General features: G+C 48.1%; 1 pseudogene; it reads right to left on the bottom strand.

The window, feature by feature from the left end:
* The window catches only part of LOC128113600 (polycomb protein EED-like), a 45,070-nt pseudogene extending 39,224 nt beyond the window's left edge, over positions 1–5,846 (bottom strand).
* Between the last annotated feature and the right edge of the window lie 16,516 nt (positions 5,847–22,362).

Raw genomic sequence — 22,362 nt, 5'->3', positions numbered from 1 at the left:
CGGAGACTCAAGTGTAGCTCCAAGCATTTAGGGCAAGAGTTTTTTGTTTTTGTTTTTTTGTTTTTGTTTTTGTTTTTTTCGAGACAGGGTTTCTCTGTGTAGCTTTGCGCCTTTCCTGGATCTCGCGCTGTAGACCAGGCTGGCCTCGAACTCACAGAGATCCGCCTGCCTCTGCCTCCCGAGTGCTAGGATTAAAGGCGTGCGCCACCAAGAGGTTTTTTAAGGCAAAATCCACAGCCTGTTATCTTACCAGGCAGCTGCAGGGGGAGGTTTGGGGCAATCCGAAAGCAAACAGTTACCTAAGATAAGCAGTTAGCTGGAGGGGAAGGTTTGTACAAGCTAACAGCAGCTGATAAGTTCACTGGGACATCCTGGCCTTTAGTTCCTACAAGAGAGCTGGGTAATCTCCAACAAGATCAGATTCTAGTTAAACCTGTAATAGCCTCAGCAGGAACAAAATGGGGGGTTGGGGATTTAGCTCAGTGGTAGAGCGCTTGCCTAATACAAACTGGAGGAACCTCTGCACTGCTTTGCCCTGTCACAGGACTATTATAATTTTTGGGGGGTGGGGAGGGGTTTAAGACAGGGTTTCTCTGTGTATCCCCGGCTGTCCTGGAACTCGCTCTGTAAACCAGGCTGGCCTCAAACTCACAGAAATCCACCTGCCTCTGACTCCTGAGTGCTGGGATTGAAGGCGTGAGCCACCACTGCCTGGCCCATAAAATTTTTAAAAACTGGGGCAATCTCTTTTCTAGGCCCACTGTATTCAGTGGCCAAACTGACTTACTAAAGCTGGTAGGCCTGGGTGGGGGGTGATGAGGAGGAAAGTAGAGTCAGAAGTCCTTTAAAGGTTTCTGAGGAGCTAGGGATATAGTTCTGAGATAGAGCATTTGGTCCTTGCAAGCTGGGACCCTGGGTTTCATCTTTTATCACACCATTGGTGCTGGCTTTTTAAAGGAGACTGGTCAGACTCAACCATATCAGATGTCTGTGGATACGAGGCACAAGAAACAAGGTATTGTTAGCCTGCAGATAGACTGGGTGTTTATCACATGACAGATCAGCCTCAAGATCACAGTGATTTGCTCCAACGCAGCCAAACAGAGTGGACAGCAACACCACAACCTGTAATAATGTCAGCAGCAATGAGTACGCCCCCCCCCCCCCATAGGCTCAAAGAGGGGCAAAGATCCATCATGAGGCTGGAGCAATCGGTAGCTCAGTCACTAAAATGATTGCTGCACAGGCATGAAGGTTGATCCTGGTCTGGTTCGCTTTAGCTGTCCACTTGATACAACCCTGAATTACCTGGGGAGAGGGAACCTCCACTGAAGAACTGTCAGATCAGATTAGCCCGTGGCCATGTCTGTGGGACGTTTTCTTCATTGCTAATTGATGTAGGAGGTCTGGGCTCACTATGGGCTGTGCTGTCCTTAGGCAAGTGGACCTGAGCTACACAAAAAAGGTAGCTGAATAAGCCAGAGGAAACAAGCCAGTAAGCAATATTCCTCGATGGTTTCTGCTTGCCTTCCAGTTCTGGCTGCCTTGAGCTCCTGCCCTGGCTCCCTTCATTGATGGACTGTCACTGGTAAGCCATAAAACCCTTTCCTCTCAAGGCTGCTAATCACAACAACAGAAAACAAAGATGGTCATCTTACTCTAACCCTCTGAAACTGTAAGCAAGCCCCCAATAAACTCTGGGTGGTTTTTTTTTTTTTTTGAGACAGGGTTTCCCTGTGGAGCCCTGGCTGTCCTGGATCTCACTCTATAGACCAGGTTGGCCTCAAACTAAGAGACCCACCTACCTCTGGCTCCAAAGTACCGGAATTACTGCCTGGCAAACTCTCCTTACATTGCCTTGGTCCTGATGTCTCTTCACAGCAATAGAAAGGTGACCAAGACAACTTAGAAAAGAAATTGTTTGGGCTGGAGAGATGGCTCTGTGGGTAAGAGCGCTGACTGCCCTTCCAGAGGACCCGGGTTCAACTCCCAGCACCCACATGGCAGCTAGCAACTGTCTCTAACTCCAAGATCTGACACCCTCACACAGACACACATGCAGGCAAAATATCAATGCAAATAAAAAATAAGTAAATTTTTAAAAAAGAAAAGAAATTGTTTAATTTGGGTTTACAGTTACAGAAGGTTAGAGTCCATGACCATCATGGTGGGGAGCAGAGCAGCATGCAGGCAGGCATGGTGCTGGGGCAGTAGTTGAGAGCTCACGTCTTGATCCATAAGCAGGAGGCAGAGAGCAAGCGCACTGACAATGGCAAGAGACCTGGAACCTCAAAGCCCGCCCCCAATGACACCCCTCCTCCAACAAGGCCACCCCCCAAATCCTCAGACAGTTCTACAACGTAGGGGCCAAGCATTCAAATATAGGTGCCTCTGGGGGACATTCTCATTCAAACCAGCACAGCTGCAAGTGGGGAACCTGCCCTAGACAGTCCCAGGACCTCCATGAATGAAGTGATCAGCTTTTGTTACTGTTGCTTGCAGTGATAGGGAAGGTGCTCTATTTTAACCAGAGCCCAGGAACAGGCTAAGAGCTGTTTTTCCCAAGGACTGTGTCTAGTAGCTATTGTCAGGAAGGAAACCCACCCCAAATGCCACGGGGTGTTTCTGGCTGAAGCTCCCTGTCTTTGCCAGCATCTTTCTGTACTAGGGATCACATGTGCTGAGCAATCACTCTACCACTGATCTATATCCCTAGCCCTTGCCAGAGTCTCCAAGCCACCAAATCATCCATAGAGATCATTAAGTTCCAGGGTCCTGATGGTGATGCGTACACCACAGCTTGCAAGACAGTTACAAACACAGATATTGATATAAACCCCGCTCAAAGGATGCTGCTTCGGGGCATGAAATGATTCAAAAGACCAAATACTGTGTCTGAATGAAGCACATACAGCCTCCAGTACCCAGAGTTCAATAAAGGGCACGGCTTCCCTTCTGCTTGGAGGATTGTTATACAAGACTATCCTCCAAGCCAAATGGCCGCCATCTCCATCCGAACAGCTGTGCCTGCTTGTAAGAGACCACCAGGAGCATGTCTGTGGACTGCTGACATTCCCTAAGAGGAGGAGGGGTGCAGAGGGTCACTGGACCCTCACTTGAGTATCCAGCTATTCCTTCCAGTGCTGCCCTCGCTGAAGGTGGCCTCAAGATCTTAGGAAGGGGCTATAGTATATCGGATGGGGAAGACTAGAGGCTAGGGGCTCCATCTGTAAAGCCACAGGGCAGTCATGCTGCACGCACACCTTACAATGTGGCTAGGAGGTGCAGACACCCAGGAAATCCTTGAGGCTCTCTGGCTATGCAATCTAGCATACTCAGCAAGAGCAATGAAAGAGGCTGTCTCAGAAAACAACGTCTGGAGAGATGGCTCACTGGGGAAAAACATGTGCTGCTCTTGCAGAAGACCCAAGTTTGGTTCCCAGAACCCATATCAGACTGCTCACAACCATTTATAATTCCAGCTCCAAGAGGGTTACAGTGCCTCTGACCTGCATGGGCACCTGCACTAATATGCATATACCTACATATAGTCAACATACACATACTTTAAATACTAAAAAAAAAAAAAAAAAAGCTTGTTTCTTGAGACAGGGACAGGGTCTCTTTACATAGCCCTGGCTGTCCTGGAACTTCACAATGTAGACCAGGCTGGCATCAAACTCACAGAGATCTGCCTCCTTCTGCCCTCCCAAGTGCTGGGACTGAATGTATATGCTACCACGCCTGGCCTAAAAAATGATTTTTAAAAAATGTTTCATGAGGGCTGGAGAGATGGCTCAGCGGTTAAGAGCACTAGCTGTTCTTCTAGAGGTCCTGAGTTCAATTCCCAGCAACCACATGGTGGCTCACAACCATCCATAATGAGATCTGGCATACATGCAGACAGAACACTGTATACATAATGAATAAATAAATCTTAAAAAAAAATGTTTTATGAGACTGGGTTTCACTGTGTAGCTCTGGCTGGCCTGGAACTATGTAAACCAGGCCAGTTTAGAACTCACAGAATTCTTCCTGCTTCTGCCTCCCAAGTGCAAGGATTAGAGGCATGTGTCACTATCTTCATTATTTTTTTATTGCTGCTGGAAATATTGCAACTGAGATAACTTATAAAAGAAAGCATTTAATTTGAGGCTTACTGTGGTGGTTTGAAAGAAAATGGCCCCCAAAGGGAGTGGTACTGTTAGGAGGTGTGACTTTGTTGGAGTAGGTGTGGCCTTGTTGGAGGAAGTGTGTCACTCAAGGGTGGGCTTTGAGGTCTCCTTTGCTCAAGCTTCACTCAGTGTAATACTCATTTCACTTCCTATTGCTGGCAAGATGTAGAACTCTCAGCTCCTTCTCCAGCCCCGTGTCTGCCTGCATGCCACTATGTCTCACCATGATGATAATGGACTGAACCTCTGAAAATGTAAGCAGCCAGCTCGATTAAATATTTTCTTTCATAAGAGTTGCTGTGGTCATGGTATCTCTTCACAGCAATAGAAACCCTAAGACACTTACGATTTGGTTTCAGAGAATTAGAGTCCATGACCATCATGGCAAGGAACAGCATCAGACAGGCATAGTGTTGGAGCAGCAACTGAAATCTTACATCTTTATCCACAAGCAGAAAGCCGAGTGAGAGAATACTGGAAATATCTTTTGAAACCTCAAAGTCCACCCCCAGTGACACATCTTCTCCAACAAAGGCCACACCTTCTAATCCTTCCCAAACAGTTCTACCAACTGGAGACTAAAGCATTCAAATATATGAGCCTATGGAGGCCAGTCTCATTCAAACCACCATATTTGTGCTACCATGCCCAACAAAAATTACAATCTTAAAAACAACAGAAAAGGTAAAAGGCTGGTGATGAACAAGATCCAAGTTTGATCTCTGGCCTCAGCACACATGTATGCAGATGCACACGTATCCACACATATAAGTATACTCACATGGACACAGACACACACATGAACTATGTATGAAAAGGCTGAGATCATACCCTGCTCACAAGCACAAGTGAGCCTATCACAACATGAATGTAGAGGTCAGAGGATGTGATGGCTTGAATTAGATGTCCCCCATATTCTCCAGCTTTTGAACACTTGGTCCCTAGTGTTGGTACTGTTTGGGAAGGCTTAGGAGGCGCAGCCTTGCTGGAGGAACTATGTCACTTTGGGCAGGCTTTGAGAGTTTAAAGATTCTCATCATTTCCAGTTTGCTTCCTTTGTTTGGTGCTTGTAATTCAAGCTTTAAGCTCTCAGCTTGCTGCTCCAATTACCATTTCTGCTGCCACACTTCCCTGTTATGGTGGTCATGGACTCTAACCCTCTGGAACCATAAGCCTAAATAAACCCTTCCTTCTCTAAGTTGCCTTAGTCATGATTATATATATTTATTCATAGGAATAAAAAAAGTACTACAGAAGACAACTTGTGGGAGTCAGTTCTCTCCTTCTACCATATAGGTTCTGGACATTGAACTCAGGTTGCCATGCCCTTTACCTGCTGAGCCATTTCACCAGCTCTGTGTTGGTGAACCATGGAACTGTTTTCTGCAGCATCCATATTCCTATCAGCATCCATATTCCTATCAGCACCGATATTCCTATCAGCATCCATATTCCTATCAGCACCAATATTCCTATCAGCATCCATATTCTTATCAGCATCCATATTCCTATCAGCACCGATATTCCTATCAGCATCCATGTTCCTATCAGCACCGATATTCCTATCAGCATCCATATTCCTATCAGCATCCATATTCCTATCAGCACCGATATGATATTCCTATCAGCACCGATATTCCTATCAGCATCCATATTCCTATCAGCATCCATATTCCTATCAGCACCGATATGATATTCCTATCAGCACCAATATTCCTATCAGCATCCATATTCCTATCAGCACCAATATTCCTATCAGCATCCATATTCCTATCAGCACCGATATGATATTCCTATCAGCACCGATATTCCTATCAGCATCCATATTCCTATCAGCATCCATATTCCTATCAGCACCGATATGATATTCCTATCAGCACCGATATTCCTATCAGCATCCATATTCCTATCAGCATCCATATTCCTATCAGGATCATGTGAAGACTCTGGTTACCCACATCTTTACCAGCACTTTATGTAGGTGAGTGTTGCAACTCTGGGGGAAAGGTATCCTGACTGTCTGGGGAGTCAGGTGACACCTTGGGCTGCTAGGACAGCTCTGACAGCTGGAGATGCAACGGGACTGCTCAGCTCTGGAGGGAAAAGTATCCCAGATACCTCATGTGGTGATATTTTATTTGTGCTTTAATAAATAAAGCTTGCCTGGAGATCAGAGGAAAGCCAGCCATTATAAGTAAACACAAAAGTCATGCAATGGTAGCACACGCCTTTAATCCTATCGCTTGGCAGGCAGGGGTCTGTCTGGATCTCTGTGAGTTCAAGGCCACACTGGAAACAGAGCCAGGTGTGGTGGCACATGCCTTAAATTCCAACACTAGTTAACCATGGAGGTCCCGAGGTCTGTACTGACAGACAGAACGTGACAGAGCTGGGCAGGAAGAGGAAGTGATGTAGCTGGACAGAGAGAGCAAATCAGATGGCAGAACAGCAAGGCATATCGGTGTGGGTAGACAGGAAGTATCTCACATTTGGAAGCTGAGGTATCGGTGCGGTGAGGTTAGCTTGTGGCTGTTCCTATTCCTCTGATCTCTCTCAGGCTTTAATCCCTATATCTGGCTCTGTGTTTTTTATTTAATAAGGCCATTTAGAAATTCGTCTACAACTTCAAGCTGCTAGGACATCTCTGAGAGCTGGAGCTGCGAAGTGACAGCTCAGCTCTGGAGGGGAAGGTATCTGACTTTCCGGGAGTCAGGCTATACCTGGAGTTGGGGTGCAGTGGAGGATGGTCTCCCTGCAGGATATAGCAATCCTGCTCCTCACCTGGAGAGCTGCTACAGCTCCTCAGCTTCCACTTAAGGGAGTTTCCCAGCAGAGCTCTGCTTCTTCTCCACCCAAGATGTTGATTTTTTTTTTTTTTTTTTTTTTTTTTTTTTTTTTTTTTTGCTTCACTCCGCTAAAGGGAAAACCCCTGCAGAAATGTAGCAATCTCCTCCATCTCCAGGGAAAAGTTGTTACCTTTTCTGCTCCACCTTGCTCAGTCCCCTGAGGGAGGTCTTCTGTTCAGCTTAGCCTTGCTCAGCCCCTAAGGGAACATCTCGGCAAGGTTTTTTCTGCTCAGTCCACTAAGGGACGGCTTAGCAAGGTTCTTCTCTGCGCTGATGAATGAAGATCTTCACACCCAAGACTTTTGAGAAAGAGATGTATTTGGGAAGGAGGAGAGAGCGGCTGCCTCTGCCAGGGTGGGAAAGCGCAGCCCACAGCTGAACAGGCAAGATGGTTTATATAGGCTCTCTTGGGGGCAGAGTTTCCCCAGGGAGAAGGTTTTCTGTCCAGGGATTGGTTAGTTTTTTTCTGCTCAGGGATTGGTTAGTTTTGTGGGTTAGGGGCAGAGATGGCCCCGATCTCAGAGCCAACTGTGTTTTCTTTTACTGGCCTTAGCTTTTTAGCTCTAAGTCTGAGGCCAGGGCACTTTTCTTTCACTGGCTCTGATTCTAGGGACCAAGTGTGTTTCTTTGGCACTGGTTTCAGAGTCAGGGCATGTTTCTTTGGTTCTGGGTTTAGGGATAAAGTGTTTCTTTCTCTGGCTCAGGACCCAGATCTCGGGTGTGTTTCTTTCCCTGGTTCTGGGTTCCAGGGTCAGGGTGGGTTTCTTTAGCCAGCCCCTTTTCCCTACACATTATTTTCCAGTATGTTTGTTCCTGTGTTTATTTGAGACAGAATCTCATATGCACCTAGCTGGCCTCAATATTGATAGCCAAGTATGACCTTGAACTCCTGATTCACCTATCTAGGCCTCCTGAAAGCTGGAATACTAGGCACGAGCCACCATTCCAGGTATTTGCAATGTTTCTCTTAAGCTGCATTAATGTAAGTCAGTATTTTTGCATGCGGAAAACGTTTTAAAATGTAGGGCTGTGTGCACGTCTAAAACGCAGAATTCAATCTTCATTAGTGCCATGAAATAAAGAATATTTTAAATGTTGAAGCAACAGCAAGGTGAAGAAATCTACTAGCAGTTCTGCAGCCCCCATTCCTACGGTGCAGTGTGAAAAGGAAGCACCCAGACAAAGGCTGCTCCATTTCCTGGAGTCTCAGTTAACACCCGGTGCCCTGAAGCTGCCCTGAAGCTGCCCTGCTCCTACCTGCCCAGGACCTTTCTCACGCTGCACTTGATTTGCTTACTTGGCCTAGTTAATTTCTACAACCCTGAATATTTCAATCAAGTGTCAAGCCTCTGCTAAGGTCCACTGTTGTCTCTGTAGAAGAATGGCACTCAAGCTCCATCCCACTCCTTCCCATGAGCTTCCTGGAAAGCAGAAGCTAGAAGCTACATTCCCAAGGCTTCCTTCCTCAGTGTCAGAGGCAGATATGCTTCCTGGGGTCTGAGAGATGAAGGTGAGGTAGACTGCTGGCAGCTGCTACCAAGCAAAGTCCTGGTCACAGTTATTTACCTATTCCATGTTTGTGGCATTCCTCCAGTGTCATCCTCAGCCTTGTCAAAAGAATGTCATGCTGTTAATAGTGTCCCCCCCAACTCCACTTCTCAATTCACAAACCACAGCCAAATAGTCTAGCTAGAACCTCCTGATTTCCCCCTTTCTGAGTGTAGCAATGTTCAAAGTCTCCCTGACAGAGCAGTCCAAGAGTATTCTGGGAGTTATTCTTAGGGGGCCCAACCTAAAGCCTCCAGCACTTTCAACTAGTTCATAAGAACCTAATTCCCTGTGTCAAATGAGTGTCAGCCTTCAACACCTAGAGGACTTTGTGTTTCCCGCATTGAGCACTGAGGACAGGTGCTTCAGCTTCAGTGGTACGACTGGCTCATTTGCTTCCTGACCTCAAAGTATTCGTATTCGGGTGTTTAGTGTCTTCCCTGTGGTTTACCCAAAAAGGTGAGCAGATACACGTTGGGACTGGCTGGCTTGGTTGGAGCTGAGGCCCACGTTTGGGAAGCTGAGAACTAAGAACTATAGCTTGCTGTGGTAGGGCAGACCTATAATCCCAGCCCTCAGCAGGCAGAGGTAGGCAGTACCTAAGTTCCCGCGCAGTGTGAGCCTGGAGGTAGGTGGGATCAGGGAAGGAAGGAGAAGGGAGGAAGGTTTGAAAATGGGAAAGAAAATATGAAAACAGGGCAAACATTGAAGTTTATGGTTGCAGCCACAGCATGACAATAAAGACAGGTAGGGGTGGGCATAAGTAGCCCAGAAGCCTGGGTTTTGAGTCTTGTCTGAACCCCTTCTGAGCTTGGGCAAGCCACCTCACCCCTCTGAACCAGTGGGGGTTGGCGCGCGCGGGGTGTGTGTGTGTGTGTGTGTGTGTGTGTGTGTGTGTGTGTCCTTATCCCAAAGTGATTGCACTTAGTAACCCTTGATCAGAAAGTTTGGGGAGGGCTGGAGAGATGACTCAGTGGTTAAGAGTGTTCACCTCTCCTGCAGTGTATGGGAGTTCAGTTCCCAACACCCATGTTGGGAGGCTCACAACTGCCAGTAGCTCCAGCTTCAAGGAGATATGATGCCCTCTTCTGTCCTCTTAGAGCATGCGCGCACTTGGCATTTACTCACATAATTGAAAGTGATTTTTGGAAAAAGTAAGTGCGTGCGGGGGAGCAGCCGACCAAAGGAAAGAATTCTGCCAACAGATTAGATTGGTCCTGGTCCCTATGGCAGTCCTTGACTCTCCAATACGGTCCTTTATTCACCTCATTTTCCTTTTGTGTTATTTTTGTGCACGACAGGCTAAACTCAGACAAACTGATTCACTTCCCCCACACAGGCCTGATTTGCATTTAAAAGCCAAGGCTGAAAAGGAGAATTCCTTTTGCCAAAGAAGAATTTCAAGCATCTGTCGCAGACAAGCGAGATGAAAAGCCGGGGGGGGGGGGGGGGGGGGGGATTTAAAGGGCCAGAGGCAGTTTTGCGCAGAGCCACTACCAAATCATCCCACAGAAGCAGGGAAATTTATTTTGATCCTAACTAGCAAAGACAGCCAGCCCGAGGACTTGGACGAAGTCCTTAAGGGATCTGGAATTTGGAAAGACAATGTGAGCGAAAGCCGGCCGTTTAAGGAGCTACAGGCATGCTTCTGCTCCAGCCGAGTCTCCGCCCCTTCCCCCCACGTAGAGGCGATGGGCTGCTGCCAGCCGCGTCCGGGATCCGGTCCAAGCAGCGTGCTGTCAGCAGCATCAGGCGGCCAGGCCGCAGGGTCCTCCCACCCTTTGCTTTTGGATGGGCATTATTAGATAGAAAAATGCTCTTGTCTTTCTTGTTCGTGTGGTGTAACCTGTCCGCTGCAGACTCGCAACCTTCCTCCAGTAATTACCTCCTACGCTTAGGAAAATCTCAGTCTCTCTCATGCTCTTCTCATAAAGCATCCAATTCAGGAAACTAGTTTGTGTCTCCCAGGACAAAGAGGCAGCCTTTCCGATTCCAGTGACACGTTTCTTTCTTCCCACCATTCCTCTAGTGAAAGGGGCGTGTCGACCTCCTGTCTCACGGTTTCTGAAATCGAATGGACAGGTTGATCTCCCCTTGCCGCTCTGAAAATCTGGTACTAAATTGATGGGCAGCTAATAACCATTGATCCGTTTCTTGGACTAGAGGGAAGGTGTGCCACAGAAATATCCCCCTATGCATTTGTAGCCGGCCTGCTAAGCAGGAATGAGGATATTGCAAAGAGACACTATGACGGACTATTGAAACAATAGACACCCCTACAATTGGAATTTTCCTAGGAGCCTCATGCTCTGAAAAGGAAAGGCTGAGACCCTGGAATGTAGAAAAAAATTTTGTCAGGTGACCTAGCAGGAGAGACTGGAGCTGAGACAATAGCCATGGGGGTATGGGGGAGGGGCGCAACAAAGGGATGGATATCTTTGTCCCCTTTCCCAAGGTGGACATATTGAATAACTCTCCTTTTTCTGACATACCCCCACCCCCACCCCTGGCTTTTTTTTTTTGAGACCCGTCTCTCTACATAGCCCTGGCTGTCCTAGAATTATGTAGACCAGGTTGGCCTCGAACTCACAGAGATCCTACTGCCTCTGCCTCTGCATTAAAGGCTTGCAGGTAATCTGGCTCTTTTACTTGGTTTATTAAGGATGGGTAGCTGGGCCTGGCTTGGAGCACAGGTTGTAACTCCCAAGCTTGATTAAAAAAAAAAAAAAGCACAAAGCTAGCTCATGTGCCATACTACAACCTAGTTCTAGCCAATGAAACGTGGGGAAGGTTCATTTGTATGCCAGTTCCCTGGGGTCCACAGAGCTCAATAATTGAATTCTGCCAACTCGTATTGAAGTTCACAGGGAGCTGACTCTAAGATGGTAAGAAAAACAAAAACAAAACCAACCTGTACTTTAACTAGTTCACTATGGTCAGGCAGACGTCTACAAGCAATTATAAAACAACGCCATGCCCATCACAGTGGACAGAGAGAGCAAGCAACAGTAAAACTTGATGTTATGGGGATCTTAAGTTCCTCAGTGAGAACTTTCATAGCGTTCAAATCCTTTGCCTTGTCCTACAGTAAAAAAATAGACTCCATTTTTTAAGAAATACACTCTTAATTGACTTTTTTTTTCTAGGTAATTATGGATTCATGAGTAGTTATAAGAAATAATGCTAACAGTAAAAGCCCATTAAGGGAAAACTAATCAAGAAAATAAAATCTCTTCCAAGCCAGGCTAGAGCCCCAACATTCCAGTTGGGCTGGGTCAATCACCTAGCCAAGGGACCATCCATCACCCCTAGGAAAGCAGGCTCACTTTAAGCCAAGCTAAAGAAAGGGGTGGAATAATTAGTCCTCGACTTACTGTACTTTGCCTCCCTGAAGCCCTGAAGCCCTATCCCTAGCCCAGCAGCTTGCCGGCAAAGCCGTGCAGCTTTGTAAGTCTGTCTCCTCCTTTCTGAGTATGATTTCTTCTTTTCTTCTTCCTATGCCTTCTCGAAGCATGCTTTCCTTCACACTTTGGGTTTCCCCAACAGTTAGGGTTTCTATTGCTGCAATTCCTTTTTTTTTTTTTTCCCCAAGGCAGGGTTTCTCTGTGTAACAGCTCTGACTATCCTGGAACTCACTCGGTAGCCCAGGCTGGCCTTGGACTCACAGAGATCCGCCTGGCTCTGCCTCCCAAGTGCTGGGATTAAAGGTATGTGCTATCACGCCCCACAACCACAGCAATTCTTATAAAGGAAAACATTTAATTGGGGCGGCTTACAGTTTAGAGGTTTAGTCCATTATCAGCATGGCAGGGAGGATGGCAGCACACAGGCAGACATGGTGCTGGAGAGGTAGCTGAGAGTTCTATATCTAGATCCACAGGCAGCAGAGGCAACTCTATGTCACACTGAGCTTAGCTTGAGCATAGGAGACCTCAAAGCCCACCCCCACAGTGGCACACTCCCTCCAACAAGGCCACATCTACTCTAACAAGACCATACCTCCTAATAGTGCCACTCCCTTTGGGGGGCATTTTCTTTCAACCACCCACACCCATCGTTTTGGACTTTCTTAACTCTTTCTCAAAAGCCTCCCCCCCTTTATGTGGCTGCTTCTCCATGTTGTGTCACTTTTTCCCTTCTCTTCTCCATTCTCCTCCTCTGGGCAGCTGCTGAGATTTGCAGCTTGCCTGACCTGAGAATTTTCCATTTATATATTTATTTGTTCATCTGTTTTTATTTGATGTGCATTGGTGTTTTGCCTGCATGTATGTCTGTGTGAGGGTGTCAGTGTTGGGATTCTGCTGTGCTCCAGCTGCATGACAGCACATGTGCAGTTCAGGAGCTAGACAAGGGGTCTTGAGTCTTATGTCATTGCGTCTTGCATCATCAGTGTGCACTGGTGATTATGTGGTAGTGTGGTCACATAATCTGCGCATGCGTGGCGTAGCTCCTTAGGCCCACCTGCGCCTTAAAGAGCCGTGACTCAGACCCCACTCTCTCTCTCTCTCTGTTCTGTTTCCTCTTTCCCCCACCATCTTTCTCTCTCTGCATGTGCTCCTTCCCCAGGCCTGGTTCTCTTGTCCCCCCACCCCTCTTCCTCCTAATAAAGCTCTGATACTGACATTGGGTTCTGTCGTGACTGTGACCTTTCCACGCGGGTAACCAGTGCTGGTAACCAGGCCACTTATCATTCTTACACTCAGATCCCCTGGAGCTGGAGTTATAGACAGTTGTGAGCGGCCATGTGGTTGCTGGGAATTGAACCTGGGTCTTCTGGAAGAGCAGTCAGTGCTCTTAACCCCTGAACCATATCTCCAGCCCCAAATTTTTCTTTTAAACTCTAATAAAATTGTCCTTGGGCTCCTGTTTAAGTTCACTTTTAAATTCTTTTATTAATGAGACTAAGAACTCAAGAGAGGACCTCAATTTTCCCTGTAAACAGAGAGATTTTATCTTTTGAGGAGGGCTGGGAGGTGGCTGAGTGGGTACCAATGCTTGCTGCACAAGCACGAGGTCTTAAGTTTAGATATCCAACACCCACATAAAAGCTGAACATTGGTGTGTGTGTGTGGGATGGGCCAATGGATAACATTGGTGAGGGGGCGGGATGGGCCAATGGGTAACATTGGTGAGGGGGCGGGATGGGCCAATGGGTAACATTGGTGAGGGGGCGGGATGGGCCAATGGGTACCAATGCTTGCTGCACAAGCACGAAGTCTTGAGTTTGGATTTCCAACACCCACATAAAACTGAACATTAGTGGGGGTGGGGATGGGCCAGTGGGTAACATTGGTGAGGGGGCGGGATGGGCCAATGGGTAACATTGGTGAGGGGGCGGGATGGGCCAATGGGTAACATTGGTGAGGGGGGGATAGGCCAATGGGTAACATTGGTGAGGGGGCGGATGGGCCAATGGGTACCAATGCTTGCTGAGCATATCTGGATCCCTGGAACCCATGTAAGAGCCAGATTATGTGATTCCTGTCTGTAATACCAGTGAGTTGGGCCATGGGCGGAGGTGGGGTGTGGGCGGGGGTGGGGTGAGGGCGGGGCTGGGGAGTGGAGCTCCCCTGCAAGCTCTCAGGCCAGCTAGCTGTTACTAGACATTTTAGGGAGCTCCACCTGGGTAACACACGGTACTGGGGAAATTGAGATCCCTTTTTGGAATTCTTAGTCTTGTTAATAAAATAATTGAAGAATTTAAGAGAGAAGCAACAGGGCAGGCAGCTGTCAGAAGGCCCCACAAGGAAGAGGAAAAACATGCTATTTGAGTTAAGCAGGTATATTCAGCAGTGGAGATTAGCCACTTAGTGGGGGGGGGCACACGGCAGGGGGTTCAGGTCAGTACTGTGAGCACTTCCTTTTATACAGGAAGTACTTTTACTCAATGGGGAGTCACACCTGCATATATATGTGTGTGTGTGTGTGTGTGTGTGTGTGTGTGTGTGTGTGTGTGTGTGTGTAAAATTGTTGGAGAATTCCTTTTGTTTGCTTGTTTTGAGACAAGGTTTCTCTGTGTAACAACCCTGGCTGTCCTGGAACTCGCTTTGTACACCAGGCTGGCCTCGAACTCATGATGTTCAGTTGGAAGCTTGGCTTCGGTCTCACTCCCCCACTCCATTCCAAACCCCATCCCTCTCAGAAAGCCCACCAAGCGGCCCAGAGCTGTTCCAGACCGCAATAGGGTATTTAAACTGCCTTCTCCAAAGCCCAGTCTCCTCTCCCCAGCTCAGCTCTGGGGCCCTGAAAGGCCACCCCGGAGCGTTTTGCCCAATAAACCTGGTCTTTTGTTTTAATTTGCCTTGATTTGGCTTCCTGCGATGGTGGAGAGACTTAATGTCGGGGTATGGAAACCTTCCACACAGTACTTTCTGTTTCTTTTATACTTATACAGTATAAGTACTTTCACACAGTACTTTCTGTTTCTTTAATACTTATACAGAAACTACTTTCAAAAGAAGGAAACAGAAAAGAAGAATGAGGCAAGTTTTATACTTTGGAATCAGTACTAACAGACTTCATGGCATCTTGTCCTTAGGAACTGCACCGGGGAGGGAAAATGCATTAGCTGATTAAAGGGCTGATTATTCCACCTGTCCCTTAGCATGGCCTCCGGGGAACCAGACTGAGGGGTGGGCCCTTGGCTGGGTAATAACCAGACCAACTGGATTAATTCAAGGGAGCAGCCAATGGCGTGTCTCCACCCAGAGGTAGGTTCCATTCTCTTGACCACAAATCGTTTTCCCTTAATAGGCTTTCAAAGTTACTGTAAGTCACAAGGGGGAAAATCACCAAAGATTGTCCTCTGACCTCCACATGTACCCTCACACATAAACATGAACACACAACACACATAAAATTATTTTTTTTAAGTCAAGCAGTGGTGGCACACGCCTTTAATCCCAGCACTCAGGAGGCAGAGGCAGGTGGATCTCAGAGTTCGAGGCCAGCCTGGTCTACAAAGCGAGATCCAGGACAGCCAGGACTACACAGAGAAGCCCTGTCTTGGGGGGAAAAGTTTAAAGCTGGCTGTGGCCATGTCTCTTTAACTTAAGTGCTGGGGTGGGGTGGGAGGATTGGATTGGAGGAAGGCTGGGGCTGTCAACCTAGCTTCTAGGTTCCGGAGAGACCCTGTCTCAAGAGCAGACAGTGATAGCGTGGAATACCTGTATGCTTCCCTTACCTCCACACTCCCACACACAGGCACACATGCACATATACACACACATACAAGCACACCTTTTATAAAGAAGAAAAGAGCCTTTTCCTGTGTTACTTGGGTATGTGTGCATGCATGCTCTTGAACATGTGTTTGTGTGTATTTTGGGTCTGCATGACTTGATCCTTCGTGTGAAAAGGGGCTGGCGAGATGGCACAGTAGTTAAGAGCACTTACTCTTACAGAGGCTCCAGGTTTGGTTCCTGGCACCACATGGTGGCTCACAGCCATCCTTAACTCCTGTCCCAGGGGATCTGACGGCCTCTCCTGACCTCTGAGGACACCAGGCAGTCACATGGCACACAGACATACATGTAGGCAAAACACCTAAAATAAAATAGTGTTAAAAACAGGGGTGGGGGAGGTGCAGAGAGTGTGTGTGTGTAAAGTACACTGGGATAGGACAAGTGTGGGCTTCTCAAAGGAGAGTCACACCTGCTTTTCTTTCTTTTTTTTTTTAATTGAGAATTTATTTTTGTTTGTTTGTTTGGAGAAAGGATTTCTCTGTGTAACACCCCATCCTGTTCTTTGTAGACCAAGCTGGCCTCGAACTCACAGAGATCCGCCTGCCTCTGCCTCCCGAGTGCTGGGATTAAAGGCGTGCGCCACCATGCCTGGCATCTGAGAATTCCATAGGTGTGTGTACTGTGTAGTGATCAAATCCCACCTCCATTCCTTCCCGTCCAATCCCTCCCCACCCCACCCCCACTTTTCTTCCCAACTTCATGCATTCTTTTTTAGAAGCCCACTGCGTCCACCCAGTGCTGCTTGTATGTGCAGAGGTGCGGGGCCGTCTCCTGGAGCATCCCTGATGAAAACTAGCTCTCCCTCTTCAGCAGGCAGTGTTGTGAGGAGCTCTTCAGTTAGGGGCAGAACCTCCCGAGCCCCTCCCCCTCTGTGCTGGGAGTTTTGATTTGTGCAGATCATACGTGTGCATCAGAGCTGCTGCGAGTCACCTGTGCAATGGCCCTCTCATGTCCAGCAAATACTGCTTCACAGTAGCCAACAAGGGCTTTTACTGATGAGTCAGTCGGTAGCCATCCACTACCTGTAGCTCTTAGAATCTTCCTGCCTCCTCTTCTGAGATGATCCCTAAACCTTGGGGGAGGTTTAGGTGTGTGATGTATTGTTGTCTAGCAGTTTCTTCTGACATTAAAACATTCCATGTTGGAGATGTGGAAAGGGACGCGGAACAGCAGGGTATTTTAAGATAGGATACTTGGGGCTGGAGAGACAGCTCAGCGGTTAAGAGCACTGGCTGCTCTGCCAGAGGTCCTGAGTTCAATTTCCAGCAACCACGGGATGGCTCACAACCATCTGTAATGAGATCTGGCGCCCTCTTCTGGCCTGCAGGAATACGTGCAGACAGGAAATTGTATACATAAGAAATAAATAAATCTTAAAAAAAAAGATAGGATACTTGGAGGGAGATGAAACAACAGGATGTCTATCTAAGGGGAGGTGGAATACTCCTTCGCCTCCTTAAGACAGGAAGTAAACAACTTACAATAGCTTCAGGAAGTCCTTGAAACTAACCAAACTCAGTAGGTCCTGCTGTGGGACAATGCTTTTGTACACTGGTTTAATAAAATGCTGATTGGCCAGTAGCCAGGCAGGAAGTATAGGCAGGATAAGCAGACAAAAAGAATTCTGGGAAGAGGAAGGCTGAGTGAGGAGACACCAGCCTGCCATCCAGGAAGCAGCATGTAATGGCACACAGGTAAAGCCATGGAAAACGAGGTGACATATAGATTAACAGAATGGGCTGAGTTTAAGTGTAAGAGCTGGTCAGGGCCAGCACCCAATTGGACTAAGAGAGCCTTTATCCAGTGACTGATGGAGGTGGATGCAGGGATCCATGGCTGGGCACCAGGCTGAGCTCTGGGAATCCAATCGATTGGAGAGAGGAGGGATTCCGTGGGCAGGGGACATCAAGACCATGATGGGAAAATGTGCAGAGATGACCGGCCACATTAGTGGAGACCTATGAACTGTGGACTGGTGGCTGTGGAGCCCCCATGGGACTGAACTAGGCCCTCCGGATACGGAAGACGGTTGTTTAGCTCGAACTGTTTGGGGGACACCCGGGCGGGGAGATTGGGATCCATCCCTGGTACATGGGCAGGCTTTTGGGAGCCCAGTGCCTGTGGTGTGACGCCTTGCACAGCCTTGGTGCAGTGGGGAGGGGCTTGGACCTGCCTCAGCTTGATGTGCCGGGCTCTGCTGACTCTCCATGGGAGACCTTGATTTGGAGGATGTGGGGTTGGGGGGTGGCTTGGGAGGGAGGGCTGGGGGGTGGGGGGGAGGGAGGAGGTGGGACCTGTGTGTGGTATGTAGGGTTAGTAGAACATTTCTTAATTTAAAAAAAAGAAAAGAAAACCAAAAGAAAGAAAAAAGAGAGCTAGTCAGTAATAAGCCTGAGCTAATGGCCAAGCAGTTTTAATTAATATAAGCTTTTGCATGTTTACTTGGGTCTGAGTGGCTGTGGACTGGGCAGGACACAGAAAAACTTCCAACTACAAGGTCCTTCCATCCCCAAGAGTATATAAGCAATAGAGACTGCTGATATAGGCCCTCTCAGACAAGCTGAGCCATGTTGAAGAGCCTCAGTCACAACAACCTGGAAGAAACAGAACCTTCAGAGCCAAGTAGCCTAGAAGGAACAGACACCAGCTCAGCTGCCTAGAAGGAACAGAGAACAGTCCAGCTGCCTGGAAGGGGCCCAGATGAACTGAGTCACTTGGAAAGGACACTCTTCAACCTATTGACCTGCCTGCAAGCTGTGCAGTGTGCTCCAGGTTTCTAGCTTTCACTGAGCTGTCATGCATGCTGGGGTGGGCTTTGATAATACAGCTGTCTTTGAGTTATTTCTGGCCCTGTAAGTAACTCCAGGAAGTCTCATTGGTTGACCAAGTTGGACTTTGGTGGCATCCATACTTTGGTCTGTTATTGGTTCCCTCTCTGAAGGGAGTGGATGTTTGTTCATGTCACCCCAGAAATAGTGCCACATTCATACACATACATACATACGTCCAAGCATAGCCCATGTGGGGCTGAGCACTTCCCAGACTCTTATTCCTCTTACTGTCTGCACATTGGCCAGTTGTAGGTCTCTGTGTTAATCCTCTCTTACTGCAAAAAAAGGAGCTTTTCTGGTGAGAGCTGAAAGATGCACTAATCTATGCGAAGCATGCACAGCGGTGTGCCCAGTCCTCGGGTGGAAGGTGCTGGGGTCTAGGGGGAGAGGCACAATTAGGTTTCCTTACAATGGGTATACATGGAATTTTGCTGGCTTTCAAGTTACATCTCTAAAAGTTGCCAAGAATCCCACCCCCTTTTTCTAACATTGACCAAAGGTTGTAATTTGTAACAAGGTTAAAAGTTCAAGAATCTTTCTCAGTAGACAAGTGTGAGGTAGAATTATGAAGGGGCACCATTTCGGTGTAGGAGAGGTAAGTGCTAGGAACCCAGTTATGCATCATTTTGTTCTGAACTTAGCCTAAGTACTGTCCTTGACATCCTTGATCGGTGTCTCTGGGAGAACAGCATCTGGCCCTAAGTGAGCACAACTGATCTAGTGTCTTTGACAAGTCAGTTTTCTTCAGGGATGTGGTCCCTGAGAGGCTGCTCATGCTCCTGTAGATGGCCCTGCATCCATGCACACACAGGTAGCGCTAGGGGACTCACTTGACTGGCCCTGACCAACTGCTTCACAGTGGTGCCTTGAATTCCCTGCAGCGATGGCCCACAACCTGGAACTGCACGTTTAAACAAACTCTTGCTTCCCTAAGTTCCCTTTTGTCAGGCTGACAGCGACAAGAATGGCTCTACAGAGCTGATTGTTTGAAGACAGGGTCTCGCTGAACCTGGAGCTAGCCTATTGGGCTAGACTGGGGCCAATGAGGCCTCCGGAGCTGACATCCCTGCCTCCCAGTGAAGGAATTAGAGATGCGCGCTGCTTGCGCGCTGCTTGTGTGCCTTTCCTGTGGGTGCCTCATGCTTACATGGCAAGAACTTTCCCGACCGACCGGCCCATCTCTCTAGCCTTGTGCTTTCTTTCCATATGGGCCATGTCTATGAAGCCGGTGTTTGGGTTTGGGTTTCTTTTGCATAATCTAAGGAATCATAAGTCACGCCAAAGCCACTTGTCTTGCCACCGTCACCATGGATGCTGAGTTAAGATCCAAAGATAACGTCTGTGTGGCCTTGCATATTTGGGCTAGTTCTCCCCAGCTAGCTGGCTTAGGTGCAATTGCCTTCCCAGAGTGACGGGCCTCCATGACCTCTGATGGAGGTTCTCTGTGGTCAGTTAACATGAACTTCCTGCTCGGATGGTTAATGGGCTTCACATGATGGAGAAGACCACCAGGACCAAGATGATAAGTTTATCGTGTTTCTGACTTGTAGTCTCTAATGGCTAATCAGGGGGAAACCTCTTACTCCGCATCTGTTTGTCGTCCTCGTGCCCTCTTCGGGGAGGAAGCCTTCCACGCCTTTGCCTACTTTGAAGTGAGTTGTCTGTTCTCCAACTGCTGGGCTTTATACTCCAGGACTGGGGAGAGGGCTCAGTGGATAAGGCCAGTGTGAGGACTGGAGCTTGCACCCCCAGAACTCATGTAAAGACAGATGCGGGTCGCGTGCGTCTGTCATCTCAGCCCACCTACTGAAAAATAGAAAGGGAAAATAGCGAGACCTCCAGAAGCCTCCAGGGCAGCTAGCTTGGCACATGGAAGAGGGAACAAGGGCCCGTGCCTCAAACAGAGTGAAAGGTGAGGACCACCTAAGGCCGTCCTCTGACCCCCGAAGGAGCACCGTGACACGTGCTTATCAGTATTCCTACACATTTAAAAGGTATGTGTGTGTGTCTATGTGAGAGAGTGTGTGTGTGTGTGTGTACGTATCCGAATGTATCGTGGTAAATGCCTGTTATCCAAGCACTTGGGAGGTGGAGGCAGGAGGATCAAGAGTTCAAGGTCAGCCTGGGATACGTGTGACCCTTTCTCAAATAAAATAAATCCAGATGGTAGTTGTGTGTCAAATATTTGCTTCCTAAGTGGTTTTCCCCAGGCTGTAGCTTGTCTTTACTTTTTTCTTTTTCTTTCTTTCTTTTTTTTGTCTTTTCTTATTGTTTTCATTTTGCTTTGGTGTGTTTCTTTGATATGAGGTCTCATAATGTCACCCAGGAAGGACTCAGAACTCACAATCCTCTTACATCCACCTCCTGAGTGCTGAGGTCACATGTGCTCGCCACCACATAGACCTTTTAGCTTAGTCGTGTATGAACTTACAGAAGAAAAGTTTTCATTTTGATAAGGTACAAATCTTCCTGTGATGCTCATGCTTCGGGTGTTAAGCCTGAGAATTCAGCTTCTTTGCCTCCTATGGCTTAACCCGTGTTGTTTGCCACAGCAAATATTATGTGCAGACACCGGCCCACACAGCCTGGCTAGTATGTTCCTGGTCTTCTCCCCTCCCTGGTGTTCCGGACGCCTCACCTCTTCTTCCATTTTTGGAAGGCATCACCCTAGCTGGACATGGCAGTACACACCTATAATCCAGACACTCAGGAGGTGGAGGCAGGGGAATCAGCAGTCTATGGTCACTAGCTGCAGTGGCGCACGCCTTTAATCCCGGCACTCAAGGGGCAGGGGCAGGCAGCCTGCTCTACAAAGTGAGACCCTATCTCAAAACAAAACAAATGAACAAGCTTGGGGCAGGAGAGATGGCTCAATGGTTAGGAACACACACTGCTCTTGTAGAGGACCCAAGTTCAGATCTCAATACCCATGGTGGCTATAGCTCCAGCTCCAGGGGATCCAATGCCTTTGGCTTCTTCAGGCAGCTGTACCCGCATGCACATGTCGATACACAAACACATACACATATACACAAAGGGCTTGTCGGCCGTATAAAAGGGAGCCACTGAGGTGATCTAGGATGGGGTTTAGCTGTAGTCCACCCTCTTCCTCATAGAGCTTGTGTGCTTCCAAGGGCTTCCCGGAGAGGAAAGTGAGAGCAGCCAGTTGAAACCGAAGTCCCATGTTTGCGGTAGCACAGCCCACCCGTGTGCGCGGTTGGCCTCGCTGTGTCATCCTGCACTTGTTAGCATGCCTGTCTTTGCTTCCTTCTACACGTGTGTCCCACGCTTGTGCATGTGTATGTGTGTATACGTGTGTGTGCGCGCTCATGTGCCTGCACGTGGGAGGCCAGAGATCAATGTTGGGGGTCTTCCTCCATTGCTCCCACCGTGTTTTTTCACCCAGCATCTCTCAGTGAACCTGGAGCTCACCAACTTGGTGACACTGGACAGCGAGGTCTTGGAATCCTCCTGCCGATGCAGCCCCAGCCCTGGGTTTCCAGGTACTCCACAAGAAGCCTGGCTTTTTATGTGGGTATTGGGGATTCGAACTCAGGTTCTCATGCTTATGTGGAAAGCACTTTATCGGCCGAGCCATCTCCCCACCCTCGTGGCTGCTCCTTTTGAGACCGTGTCTTACTCAGCACAGTCCCAGCACAGTGCTGGGTACATAGTAGGAGGTGAGTAAGCGTCTGCTGTGTGCATGGAATGTTCTGGA

This window comes from Peromyscus californicus, unplaced genomic scaffold, assembly GCF_007827085.1.
Source record: "Peromyscus californicus insignis strain IS unplaced genomic scaffold, ASM782708v3 Scaffold_10__1_contigs__length_136768540, whole genome shotgun sequence".
NCBI classification, from domain to species: Eukaryota; Metazoa; Chordata; class Mammalia; order Rodentia; family Cricetidae; genus Peromyscus; species Peromyscus californicus.
Note: the sequence above shows the minus strand (reverse complement) of the source record. Positions and strands in the feature narration are given on the sequence as shown.